This window comes from Marmota flaviventris, chromosome 10, assembly GCF_047511675.1.
Source record: "Marmota flaviventris isolate mMarFla1 chromosome 10, mMarFla1.hap1, whole genome shotgun sequence".
Lineage (NCBI taxonomy): Eukaryota > Metazoa > Chordata > Mammalia > Rodentia > Sciuridae > Marmota > Marmota flaviventris.
The window spans coordinates 17,935,632-17,949,216 of record NC_092507.1 but is presented as its reverse complement, the minus strand read 5'-3'; positions in this window follow the sequence as shown (position 1 = coordinate 17,949,216).

Genomic DNA, 13,585 nt, shown 5'->3' with positions numbered 1-13,585 from the left:
AGACACTTTACAAAATAACGTCCCCCTTCTTGAAGGCTCTAGGAGGGCAGGGGCTGAAGTTTATGTTATATTTCCTGCAGTATTTAATGCTTAATGGATTTTTAAAATAAGTTTGAATCGCAAAATGCACTCATTTGCCTTAACATGCCCTTTGACTTGTATGGACTCTGTCCTTCTTGCTAGCTGTGGCCGTGGCAGGCAGAGGTGGATAGCTGGGCATTTATACAAGAGATGCTTATTCAGGGTGCTTGTTGGGGCTATGAGACATTTGGGACCAGATGTGGTCATTGGCTTTTTTTTTTTTAAATTTTGCCTAGAGCTGTTGCGTCTTGGGACATCACTCCTGTGAGAGGAAAGAGTGTCTATGTGGGGTGTTCAAAGCTCCCAGAATATAAGACTTGGCTTTCTGTCCTAAGATCTACTTAGACACTCAGGGAAACTGGAGGTGGGGGTGATCAGTCCCCCTCCCTTTGTCATCCAAAGCTGCTAAACAGAATCCTGGCTGCCCACCAGACTGGACACTGTGGGATTTTTTTTGCTTTTAAGATTTGCTTTTAAGATTGGCAGATTAAGGCCAAGCATTTTTATCCTTCCCTTAGTCTCTCTACGAGGTGAACCGAGTTCCAGTATAGGGAGAACTCGTCTGCGCAGCCTGGTGCTGTTCAAATGACAGTTCTTTGGGTCTAGGGAGCCGGGGAGGCTCACCTGTTCCAATCCATCGTCACGAAAGGCCAAGGATTTGGAAGTGACAAGTTCTGGCATCTTTGACACCCAACACCTGTGCTTGCCGGGTGTTTTCTCACACCTGCTGGATGGGGTTGTTACCTGCATAACACACCAGAAAGGGAGCCACAAAATTGTTGCCAAAAGTTTGGTCCTTGTCCCTGATGCCAGTCCAATAATGAGGACTGAAGGGAAAGCGAGGAGCGAGAGACGAGAGACGGAGACCAGGCGGAGATCACACGATGAGCTGACAGATAAAGGCCACCTCTCCACAGGAGACAGAGGCCACACAGGCTGGGGTTCTGGGACTTTTATGGGGGAGGCTCAGGAACCAGAGCCAGGGGGTCCTAATGCAGGGGGTTAGGGGTGGGGCTGGTATGAGGGGGTGGGGAGCCTTTCTCAGAAAGGCCCTTAGACGGGAAAGTGAAACTTTTTCCTTAAAATGGAGGCTGTCATTTAAGGTGGCCATCCAGATGCTAAGCAAGGACCTTATAGGCACAGCGAGAAAGTGGGCCCTCTCCAGACACTGAATCTCCTGGCACCTCATCTTGAACTTCCCCAGCCTCTAGCATGTGATTATAAATAAATTTCTGTTGTTTTTAAGTATTTATACCCATTTTATCTTTGTTGTAGCGATCTAAATGGACTTTGACAGTTTTATTTACATGAGCATACATACATACATACATACATATGTGTAATATGCACAGTCTGTAATATAAAATAGATCCCATAGTTCTGTGTCATGATACGAGATGATATTATCATATAACATATACTTTATATAATATATTACATACAATCTATATTAACACTGTTTATCATTTATTTATTCATTTTGTGGTTCTGGGGATGGAACCCAGGGTCTTGTGCATGCTAGATGAGTGTTCCACCCCTGACTTCACCCCCAGTCCTGACTTGTTATTTAAATTTCTGTTATCTGCACTTATTTTTTGTCCACCTGATCTCTCAGGATAGCTAGTCGAATCTCCCCTTCCTGTTCATATTTCCTCTACTCTGTAAAATTTTTCAAAATGCTGCCAACAGGCTCTCTCCCCAAGCCAACTACAGTCTGAGATGAACCCCTGTCCTAAACTTGACCCTTCCTGTGTCTCTTTTCCTCCAAGCCTGGAGTGCCCGGCCTCCCCGTACCCGCAGGTGCCCACCTCATCTCCAAGCCCAGTCGTGTCCTGCTTTGCTTTCTTGTCTGCCAGGCACTTCCTGGGCTTCCTGTGGCTCCCAACTGGGTTTTTGTCTATAAAATAATAATAGATGCCCAGCTTACCTCCTGGGTTCCTGTAAAGACCAAATATGATGCGTGTGACAACTACTTTGAAAACAGTGAGGTGCAAATGTCAAATGAATGGCAATAACTAAATTGGTAATTGGACCCACAGCGATTGGGATGCAAACATCAAGACTGTGCTGCGGCCCAGAGGAGAAGCGGTGGCTGGGCACCAGTGTCGGGAGCGGGAACCGTATCAGGAACAGAGCGGCCACTGAGTCAGGCTGCAGATTGTGCAGAAAAGAAAGCAGAGTGTCCCTTGGAGCTCTTTGAATACACTTGATCACAGAACGGCATTTTGTCACCTGAAACCGCTCCCAGAAAGCGCCCTTGGGAAGGGTGTGACTTCAGGGCTTGGAGCTCTTCTGTGAAGCTTGGTGGCTCTTGGTTTAGGTTTCAACTGAAGATCTTGTTCTCCCCACGGGGATCCTAGCGGTTTCAAGGAAAGGCAACGCCTTCTAGTAAAAGTCTTTTCTTTCCAAGTTAAAGGACAGGGATTGTAACTCTCCCTCAGTGGCACGTAAGAAGGTCAGTCTCATTTTTTCCCTTCCACCAGGACAGCCACCAGATATTCCTAATGACAATATGTTATTACTTATGTAGAGCATCCGTGGAACTAGAACCCTGCTAGGTGACTTACAGGTGCCTCAGTAACCCTTACTGCAAGGTGTTCTATTATTCACATTTTACAGATGAGAAAACGGAGGCTCACCAAGGTGAGGGTTAGGGACCTTGCCCCATGCTGCCCAGTGCTGGGTCACCCTCTGACCCCCGGCCTGGTCTGACTCCAAACCTGGGACACTGCCCCCCTGCAGAGATCCTTGCCACCCAGACTCCATCAGAAGCCTCCTCCCCAGGCCTTTCGCCTGCTCCCTCTCATGCCGCAGGGTGCCCCACCTCCACTCTGCCACAGCACGTGTCCTGAAGCCCCACCTGCACAGTCCTCCTTCACTTCACCCCTCCTGCAGGCCCAGTAACCCACAGCGGGATCCCGTGTCTCGGCCTCACTGCCCACTCCTGCATCACGCGACGCTCAGCTGGCCCAGTGGAGTCTGCTTTTGGGTTGTCTCAGGAGCCTCCTGCTTCCTCCCTCTCTGGGACTCACTCTTGTCCAACTGTCCTGCTCATCCCTTCTCTTTCAGGAGGACTTTCTTGCTGAGTTCAGCTGGCTGAGATGGCTCAACCTGAAGAATTTCTTTCTTTCTTTTTTTTAACCTTTATTTTGTTTGTTTTTATGTGGTGCTGGGGATTGAACCCAGGGCCTTACACATGCCAGGCAAGCGCTCTACCACTGAGCCACATCCCTGGCTCTCAAACCGAAGAATTTCTATAGCATCCACCCATCCATCCTTCCATCCTTCCATCCTTCCATCCATCCATCCATCCATCCTTCCATCCACCCATCCTTCCATCCTTCCTTCCATGCATCCATCCTTCCACCCTCATTCCATCCATCCATCCTTCCACCTATCCTTCCATCCTTCCTTCCATCCATCCATACTTCCACCCTCATTCTGAGAAACTAATGTAACTCCATTTTTGAGAAACCAGCCTCTACCTCAGAGAAAAGCCTGTCCAAGGAAGGGGGAGTGACCCTTGTCCTTGGAAAAACCCACAGAGCACTCCTAGGCCCATACCCACCCTGCTGAGTTGTTTGTCTGTAAATAACTGGAGAGGTCTGAGGCGCCAGGTGTCCCTGACTCAGTTAGACTAGGTGAGGACCCATAGCAACCCCCCTAGCAACCTCCAATCAGCATGAGACAGGGAAAATACCTGGAATGCCAGATGACCCCCAAATATTTTATGGTGGTTGAAAACAAGTTGGGAAACCATGTAGTTCAGCATGTACACCCCTCGTGGCCTAAACCAATCAGTTTAAAAGAATCCCCCTCTTGTACTAGCCAATCACTCCTACCTAACTTGTTCCAGCCACTGAATGTGCTAATCAGTATTAAGAGTTGTTGTTTGATTTTCCTGCGATGTGAAATGATTTGCTGTGTGATGTAGTGATGCATAGAGTATCCCCCCAAAACCTATAAAATCTCACTCCCTGGGACCGCTTCGTCAGGAATGGTCGTGAGTCCAGGCTCAAGCTTGCAATAAAGACTCTTGTGTGATTGCATCAGATTCGGCTCCTGGAGGTCTATTGGGGTCCCACGAATCTGACATAACAATTCCATTCATCCATCCTTCCATCCATTCATCCGTCCTTCCTTCCATCTATCCTTCTATCCTTCCACCCTCCAGAGCTGAGCTTTGTCAGGCACAGCCCAGGCATTGAGAATGAGGCACGTCTGGCTCCAGGCTTATGAACAATTACAATCCGATCCAGTCACACAGGGTGATTTCCAAGCACCACAGGAACATGCTGATGAACAAGAGGAGCATGACCCCTGACCCGGAGGAGCTCGCACCCCTTGGGGAGACTTCCAGTGTCAGGATGGAAGGTGCACAGGCTGGAGAGCAGGTAGAGGGAAGGAGCAAAGGAAGAGTGGCAGCAGGGCTGGAGCAGGGACACCAGAGAGGGTGGTGCCCAGGCAAGACTTCCCCATGGAGTGAGAAGAGCTAACTGCTTACTCCTGCGCTGTGGGTGGGCAGTGAATTCATGGTCTAGGGCTGCTGGAGCAAAGTACCATAAGCTGGGTGGTTTAGATAACAGAAGTGTATTGTTTCATAGTTCTGGAGGCTACAAGTTCAAGGTCAAGTTGTCCGCAGGGTGGGCTCCTCCTGAGGACTGCCCTCTAGTGGTTTGCTGGCAATCTTCAGTTCCCTTGGCCTATAGGAGAATCACATGCGCCCTCCCTCCGTGTGTGTGTGTGTGTGTGTGTGTGTACATACGCACACGAGTGTTGGTCTGTCCAAATCCCCCATCCCCACTTTTTTTTTTTTTAGAAGTACATTCACATCAAATCAGGGCTCACCCTAATGACCATGTCTCCAATGACTCTATCTCCAAGTAGGGTCATTGGATGAAATACTGTGAGGTAGGACTTCAACTTCTTTTATGAAATGCCGCAGCCTGGCTGGGCACAATTCAGGAGCCACTTATCAAGCAGAAACTAACTTTATTTTTAGAACACAGGCTGCACCACAGAAGCTCTTCAGGAATTCCCTGAGAGCCCAACTGCCACCACCGTCTTCCAGCGAGCCTCTCAACCCCCAACTCCTCCCGCTCTTGAGGCCGATTGGCTGGGTTGCATGGGCAGAGCTAAAAGAGTCCCCCAATGAGCAGCTCCGTGGTCTGAAAGGGCAAGGAAACAGCCCAATGAGCATCACCGCAGAGGAGCCAATCAGCTGGCAGCTGGAAATTTGCTGGGGCCACGGTGAGCCAATCAGCTGGAAGTTTGCTGGGGCCACAGTGAGCCAATCAGCTGGAAGTTTGCTGGGGCCACAGTGAGCCAATCAGCTGGAAGTTTGTTGGGGCCCCTTGGGCTGTGGCTCTCAACAATGAAAGATAAAAATATGTTGATAAGCTAGACTAGTCATTCCAGCCACTCAGGAGGTTGAGGCAGGAGGATCACAAATTCCAGGTTAGTCTCAGCAATTTAGTAGGTCCTAAGCAGCTTAGTGAGACCCTGTCTCAAAATAAAAAATAAATCCAGGCATGGTGGTGCACATCTGTAATCCCCGCTGCTCAGGAGGCTGAGGCAGGAGACTTGCAAGTTCAAAGCAGCCTCAGCAACTTAACAAGGCTCTAAGTAACTTAGTGAGACCCTGTCTCTAAATAAAAAGGGCTGGGGATGTGGCTCAGTGGTTAAGCACCCCTGGGTTCAATTTCTGGTATCAAATAAATAAAATACAATAAAAAGAAAGGGCTGGGGATGTGGCTCCGTGGGAAAGTATCACTGGGTTCAGTCCCTAAGGGAAAAACAAAAATGGAACTAGCAGGCCTCTAGAAAATTCTCTGCTGCCCAATGGCTGCTTCTCATTTCCAAGGAGACAAATCTCCATCCTAAAACTTCCATTTCTAATAAGATAGAATAAGTAGCCTGGGAAATGACTCAAGTTATAAAGGAAATAAGTAATAGAAGATGAGGAAATTTGAACCATTAAAGTCATTTAATCTTAGGGCTCAGCCAGGCAATCTCTGAGAAGTTATTTTTGGTCTAATTTCCTCTCTTGGTGGGAGGGGACCTGGCCAAATCTCCCAGCCCAGAAGACTGTATACTTTTCCATATTCAAGACACAAGAAAGACAGCACAGGGCCAACAATTAACGTGATTACTTCTTTGAACCCAAAAGAGATGGAAAACCTAGATTCAAACCACATACTGTGCCCAGACAAGAGTGAATGGCACCATTTATTTATGAATTTTCCTACCCGTGCAGGAGTAAATTCAATAAAAGATGAATGTAACTTTACTTGGAAAAAAATATTTGTATAAACACATTTAGCCACAAAACAGGTTGTACCTGGTATTTATGGGAAAGATTTATCCTAAAAGAAAAGGCAAAAATATCACCAATAAAAATCTGGGTTTCACCCAATCATAATCCAACAAGATATTTTCTTCTAGAGCAATAATACAGAAAATGACATGCTATTGTTAACTAGGAATGCAGAATCAAGGTAGGAAGGAAATAGAGTAATGACAGATTCCTAAAGTCTATGGAAAGGCTCTGGAAGGTTGGGGCCGTCGGACCTCTCAGTCTCCAGCTTGTTACCATCACAGGTCTGGGCGAGTGCCTCCTTCAGGGGTGTCTGTTGACTGTTTATCTGGTTAGTTGAGAAGGTTCTTGTGTTTTGCTTTACATAATGGAAGTGACCCATGCACCTCACTTACTCTTGTGTCACTCGGCTGTTTTCAAGATCCATCTGTGTGCTGTTATGCCTGTTCTTTTTTGGGGGTACTGGGGATTGAACTCAGGGGCACTCAACCACTGAGTCACACCCCCAGCCCTATTTTGTATTTTATTTAGAGACAGGGTCTCACTTAGTTGCTTAGTGCCTCGCTTTTGCTGAGGCTGGTTTGGAACTCGTGATCTTCCTGCCTCAGCCTGCCAAGTTGCTGGGATTGCAGGCGGGTACCACTGTGTCTGGCACAAATCATTAATTTTGATGTAACCAAATTTTATATATATATATATATATATATATATAAAATTTTTTTTTTGCTTTATGCTTTGAAAATTTTATGAGGACTCCCCCTGCTCCTGGGTCACATGACATATATCCCATTAATTTTGTAGTCATACATTCTGTACTTGTGTCTTTAACCCACTGTGTCCCATTGTCCTACATATAGGATGCCAACAAAATATTTAAAATGAGCAACAAACATACCACTTACGGATACTTTGAAATAAAAAATGCTTTGAGTTCTCTTCTTTGAGAAAATAGGAAATGATCAGAGCATTTGGAAAAATAAACGAAGAATAGATAAAGGACATTTAAAGTCTAGATTATGATTTCCAACCTATTTTAAGGCATTGTCATATTTACAGCTTTGAAAACTTGAGACTTATTATGCTAACTATCTGGAGTCCATCTTCTACAGGGTATTTGATGGGAGACCAATGTTTATTCACCTCCATATACGAAACCAGCTTTCCCAGCACCACTGGATGTTAACCTTTCTCCGTCTGTTTATGGTGGCACTTTATTGTATAATAAATTCTCACATAGACAGGAGTTAGTTTCTATTACTTTTCGGTAGTTGGTCTGTTCTTGCACCAGCCTCACCTCACTCTATAGGTTGTCATAATATTTGGTAGGGCATGTCATCTTCTCTTTTTCAAGTTGTCTTAAGATGGCACCCAGTGGCTTGGAAAGCTAGGGCAGGAGGATCACAAGTTTGAGGCCATTCTCAACAACTTAGTGAGACCGTGTCTCAAAAGAAAAAATAAAAAGGGCTGGAGATATGGCTCTGTGGTTAAACACCCTTGGTCAAATCCCAATACCAAAATAAAAGTTATCTTACCTACTTGTATTTCTTTATTCTTCCATAAATTTATTTTTATTTTATTTGTTTACTTTTTTGTGGTGCTGAGGATTGAGCCCAGGGCCTTGTGCATGTGAGGCAAGCACTCTACCAACTGAGCTATATCCCTAGTCCCTTTCATAAAAACTTTAGAATAAATTTAATGGGTTTATTATAGAAAATATAATTGGAATTTTGGTAGCTTTTATTAAATTTATATTAATTTGGAGAAAAATTGAAATTTATAAAAAGTTTAACCACTTTAGAGCATGAAACCTGCATGTACTAAAATTATCTAGATCCCTTTTAGAGTTTCAGTTTGTCTCTGGGGATGTTTTGTTGCAGTTGTGAATAGTATCTTATTGGTTATTCTTTGGTCATCCATAGTGTAAGGAAATGCTCCTGTTTTTTCTAAGTTATTCTTAGGTCAAGACACTTTGGTGAAATTTCCTATAGATTCTAATAGCTGGATAAACTTGATTTTCCCACCCATGAAACCCAGAGGGCTCTTTCTGATGCCCTAATGCAACACTACTCTTACAGTTAGTAAAATAATTTTATTTCACAAATCTATCCTTTAACCAGACCCCCAGTCAAGATTTTAGAATGTTCCTCCAAATGTTCAAGAACCCGGGCAACGAGACAAAGGGGGTCCAGTTCCTCACATCTGAGCAACACAGTGAACTGGGGGCTGCCTCACTGAGCTTCAGTCAATGACAATGGCACGTACAGGATGGCCCCCCGGGATCATACCACCTAGTGACGTTGAAGCTATCTTAGTTGGTGTTAGGTACGCTTTATGATGTTCACCCGCCAACATTTTCTATGACGCATTTCTGAGGACTGACCCCTGTCCTTAAACCATACACCACTGTACGGCTACCAGGAGACTATGTAAAAGGGCACATTTAAAATTTCCTAGAATTACTGCCATCCAGAAACTTCAATTCTTCCCAATATTTTGGATCACAAAATCACACGCTCTGAACCACCCATTTAAATATCTAACCCATGGGTCCCTTCCATTTATACTCTGAAACATGATTTATTCTCGATAAGCCTTATTTTCTGTCTTGAAAATAAGCTTGGCAAGACTTGAGATCTTTCCTACATAAGAATTTTAGTCTTTTCTGTACTTATTTTTCAGCCATGTTTCCGTGTGTGCCTAGGGGGCAGGGAGAGTTCCTCCTGCCATCTATTTTAACATTTCTTGGTGATAATAGGACTCTATATTTATATTGTTGAATTCTACTTTTACGACAGGCTTCAAGGGAAATTACTTAAATGTTTATATTTTCTATTTTGTATTTTTTAATTGTCTTTTCCCCCCTTAGGATGTTTACAGTGGTTTTCAAGGAGCCAACGAGCTAAACCTGATGCTGGGATCACAGTGTTCTACAAACCCTAGATGAGTTGGAGGAAGCTGCTGGAGGCCCCAGGAGCTTGGCAGCTCAGCTCCACCTGGAGACAGCCCCGCAGAAGAGTTTGGAGAAGCATCTGCAAAAGTGGAAAGGGCTTCGGCGGCCCTGCTTTAGTTTTATTAACAACAAAACAATATCTAGCTTTGACTTCTAATATATTTTCTCTGGAAAAATTAAAGACTTCAGTTTAACAGTAGAGCGTGGTCGGAAGAACCTGGGATAATGGCTTCTGATCCTTCCCAGGTCACTCTGGCCCAGGTGTGCGAGCTGGGCTCCGCCTCCTGTGCAGGTGTGGGTGGGTGGGGACAAGCTCAGGTGACTGAAGGAGGTGAAGGAGCGCCGGTTCCACAGCGCTCTTGTGGCGGGGGCACCCCACTCCTTCTCTGCCTCCTTCAAATGTAGCCTCTCTGCTTACCTGTTCTTTTTCATAATCCATTTTTTACATTGGGTGTCATGTAAGATTTCTTTTGAACAAAGAGCAGAGTTTTATGTCTTAAAAGTAAGTATTAACAAACCCTTTTACTAGAGAACCTCCGCAGTCTTTCGAGTTTCCATATTTTGATTTGGAGATTTATTTTTTTTTAAAGTCAAGACAGAAAATAAGCCTTATCAAGAATAAATCATATTTCAGGGAGGTGGAAACCAGGGCCAGAACTTTTCTTGGTGCAGAACTACACTACAGTCTTTATTCCGGTCGGCAGTGACTCACCCTTGAACTCTGGCACAGAACAGCATTCATGTTCAACAGGACTCCTGTTACAGGAACAAACATAATATTTCACTTTCCTGTATTTTTTATGTTAATGCCTAAATGTAACTGATGCATGTTGAAAATTGTACAAAGAACTCGATTCAGTGGGCTGATTAAATAAAAGCGACTTTATTTTTATTACTTTTAAAAACAAAACTTGTCACGAATCATCATGAAGCTTCTCCCCCCCCCAAATTACATTCTGCTTTTGTGTCCCCTCGACAGGACAAGGAAAATTCAGAGGTCCTCAAACCACAGGAGAGTTAAAGCTGACAATGGCCAAGCAAGTACAAACCCTGCTGTCTCTCCAAGCGCACGGACAGGTGGGACACGTGTACACAGATTACAGTTTTTGGAAGTACAGCTCACAGTACCCCAGAACGGAACACGAGGTCACAAATGTGTTCAGACACAACAGTAAATCCAACTCCTGGGCTCGATTAAGAGGAAGTGAGATGGTGGGGAAAGTTCTCTTGGGTTGGTGTGCATGACAGTGGGGACAGATATTCACACTCACTCCGGGTCGAGGAGCACAGGGAGCACAGGGCCCAACAATGGCACCGGCATTGGCCCTCTCTCCAGATCCGGATCTGAGCTTGGATGGTTGGGGACTAAACAGGAGATGAAGTGGAAAAGCACATGTTATCTGCATAGATCACCATGAACCTTCTGTACCACAAGAACAAACCTCAGTCAAGGCCATGCCGAGTTGCAAGAGTTGGATGAATGTGACTATTTCCAAAGGAAATGGGGGCTTACAGCACAGACCCTGCATCTGATTTAGTGGAAAGTCTATGAGCTTTTATTTTAGTGGGTAGGGGTGCTTGGACTTAGCCCCAGGATGGTTCTTAACCCGGGCTGGACGACGTTCACCATGTTCTTGGCCAATGAACGAGGCAGTTATTCTTGCTTCAGCTGCCGCGTGGCTGGTGCATTTGGGAATTATGACACCTTCAAGTTGGGAACACCCGGCCCCACATTTGTGATGAAGGAAAACAGTGTCACTCTGATGATGACGTTGGGGAGCTGTGAAGCAAGTGGGTATTTATCAGATGGTTGGCCAGGGTCACACAGCTGGTCCTTTCAGTTTATACTTTTAAACAAATGAGTTTCTATTATATGAACTTCCCCCATTAGAAGCTACTACTCCCCCCCGCCCCGCTCATCTGTTCCTTTACACAGTCAAAAAAAATGATTTTAAGTTGTCTATTTCCTTGAATGCAGAAAGATGAAAATGTAAATGTGGAAAAAAAAAAAAAAAGCACAGGGACAGGAAGAGGAGGGACAGGAAAAGGAAAGACGGCAGCGGTCACCTCTCCAACAGGTCTGAGGTCCTTGACTCTGGACGAAGGACCTGGCCCACCACAAACTGAGTGCATTTTCCATGGCTTAATTATGTCTGAGATCTGCCTTTTGAAAATAAATCCATGGTCTATAAATAACACATATAGAAAGTACAAAGCACGTACTTTTGGTTTAAAGTTTTCTTCAATTTATTCAGTACTTTCTCTCAAAAGAGAGAGAGAGAGAGAGAGAGAAATAGAATAAATTGATTAGTTGTACTGTTTGAGTTAACAACAACAACAAAAATCTTACATGCTCTTTGATTGGCAGGTAGAGAATGAAATCCGAGCCAAATAACAAAATATTATGGGGTTTTAATCATTTTAAAAATTAGAGTGAATAAATATTACCTAACAGGAAATTTTAAAATTTCTCAACTGTTGAAAATATCTACATTTCCTGGGGCTGGGGATGTGGCTCAAGTGGTAGCGCGCTCGCCTGGCATGCGTGCGGCCCAGGTTCGATCCTCAGCACCACATACAAACAAAACAAACTAAAGATGTTGTGTCCGCCGATAACTAAAAAATAAAATATTAAAATTCTCTCTCTCTCTCTTTAAAAAAAAAAAATCTACATTTCTTGACAGGTAAGTCGGGTCCATCCTGCAATCAGAAAGAGGCAGAGTCCTGAGCTTACAACTGTGGAGCGGAGCGGGGTGACGGTGTGTGCCAGAGTCCCAGAACATCAACTGAGCCCAGGAGTTTGAGACCAACCAGGGCAACACAGGGAGGCTCCACTGCAAATAAATAAATATATAAATAAATAAATAGCAAAATAAATTTATTGAGTGGCTGTCAGCTGAACTGACAAATGATGATCTGAATTCAATAAATTACTTGTTTCTGGAATTGTAAATTTCACCTGAATTTACATTGAGGCTTAGCAATGGCAAATATATACAAATAGGAGAGCTTATCATTTCAGCACGTGAGGGGCAAAAAAAACCCAGAAAACTTTTGTTTTCTCCAATTTGTGGGTTGTTTGGGTAATAGAGTTTAAGTCCTCAGAAATAAATTTACTATAATAAGAACTAAAGTACAACAACATGTTACCAACAATATACAGATATTATGGTTTGAATTTCTGCGTTTTTCTTTCTTTCTTTGCAGCGTAGCCACTGTGGTTTATCAGTTCTAACTCCGGTGCAATTCCCTCATATCTGTCCGGGGAGCTCTGGACATCTGCCACACAAAACAGCACAGAGCCAGCGGCCACCTGGCCAATAGCAGAGCACGCTCAGTTACAGGCCTTTTCTGTTAAGAGGGACCGCAAATTCTGAATAGAACACAGAGCATCAAATAGATACTACTTCTACCTTGGGAGGTTCAAATACACCTCTGAAACATAAGTGAGAAACTATCCTGTTTTAGGGAAAAACGATAACTATAAGCCAACATAAGAAATTTCATTGAAAACAAAAGTATGACCTCTCCCCTCGCCTGCTAATTCATAGAAAAATAGTATGCCTGACTTTTCTTCCCCAGCAAGCTGGAAATATCCCAATAGAAAAATTTAAAAGAGTCTTCAGAAAAAAATCTCATGGTTACCTTTTCTACTTTCAAGACTATTAATGGCATACACAAATATACGTACAGCACAGAAAAACTCAACAACTAGTGGCTGACAGTGCTGGGGAAGGTAGCAGACTGCAGAGCACACGGCCTGGCCGTCCAGAGGCTAGAACTGGGGTTCCCAATGGTAGAACGCGGCAGCCACCCCAACCACAGCCAGTCAAGCTTCCTCGTGATGTGTCCCTCTTCCCATGTACCAGTTCTTCCCCAGAGGCCCATCTGGGGGTGAGGGGGACATACCAGGAAGAGCCACCTGCATGCAGCACTCCCCCAGCTTCTACTAAGAGCCTGCCAAGGGTAAGAAGAGCGCACACACTGGCTGGCGCCACTTGGTTCTGATCATCATAGTGGATTTGGCATTTCTTTCCCCAAGGTTAACCAAAAAACAAAAACAAAAACTTGGAAAAAGAGAAAAAAGAAGATTCATTATTCATTATCAATAGTTATGAATTATTCTGTATTTCAGGTTTCTTTTTGTGCAAAAAAAAAAAAGTCATGTATACCAAATAACAATTACCCTTGATCAATGTATTAGAAGCCATTATACCAAAATAAAAACACCCAGCCAG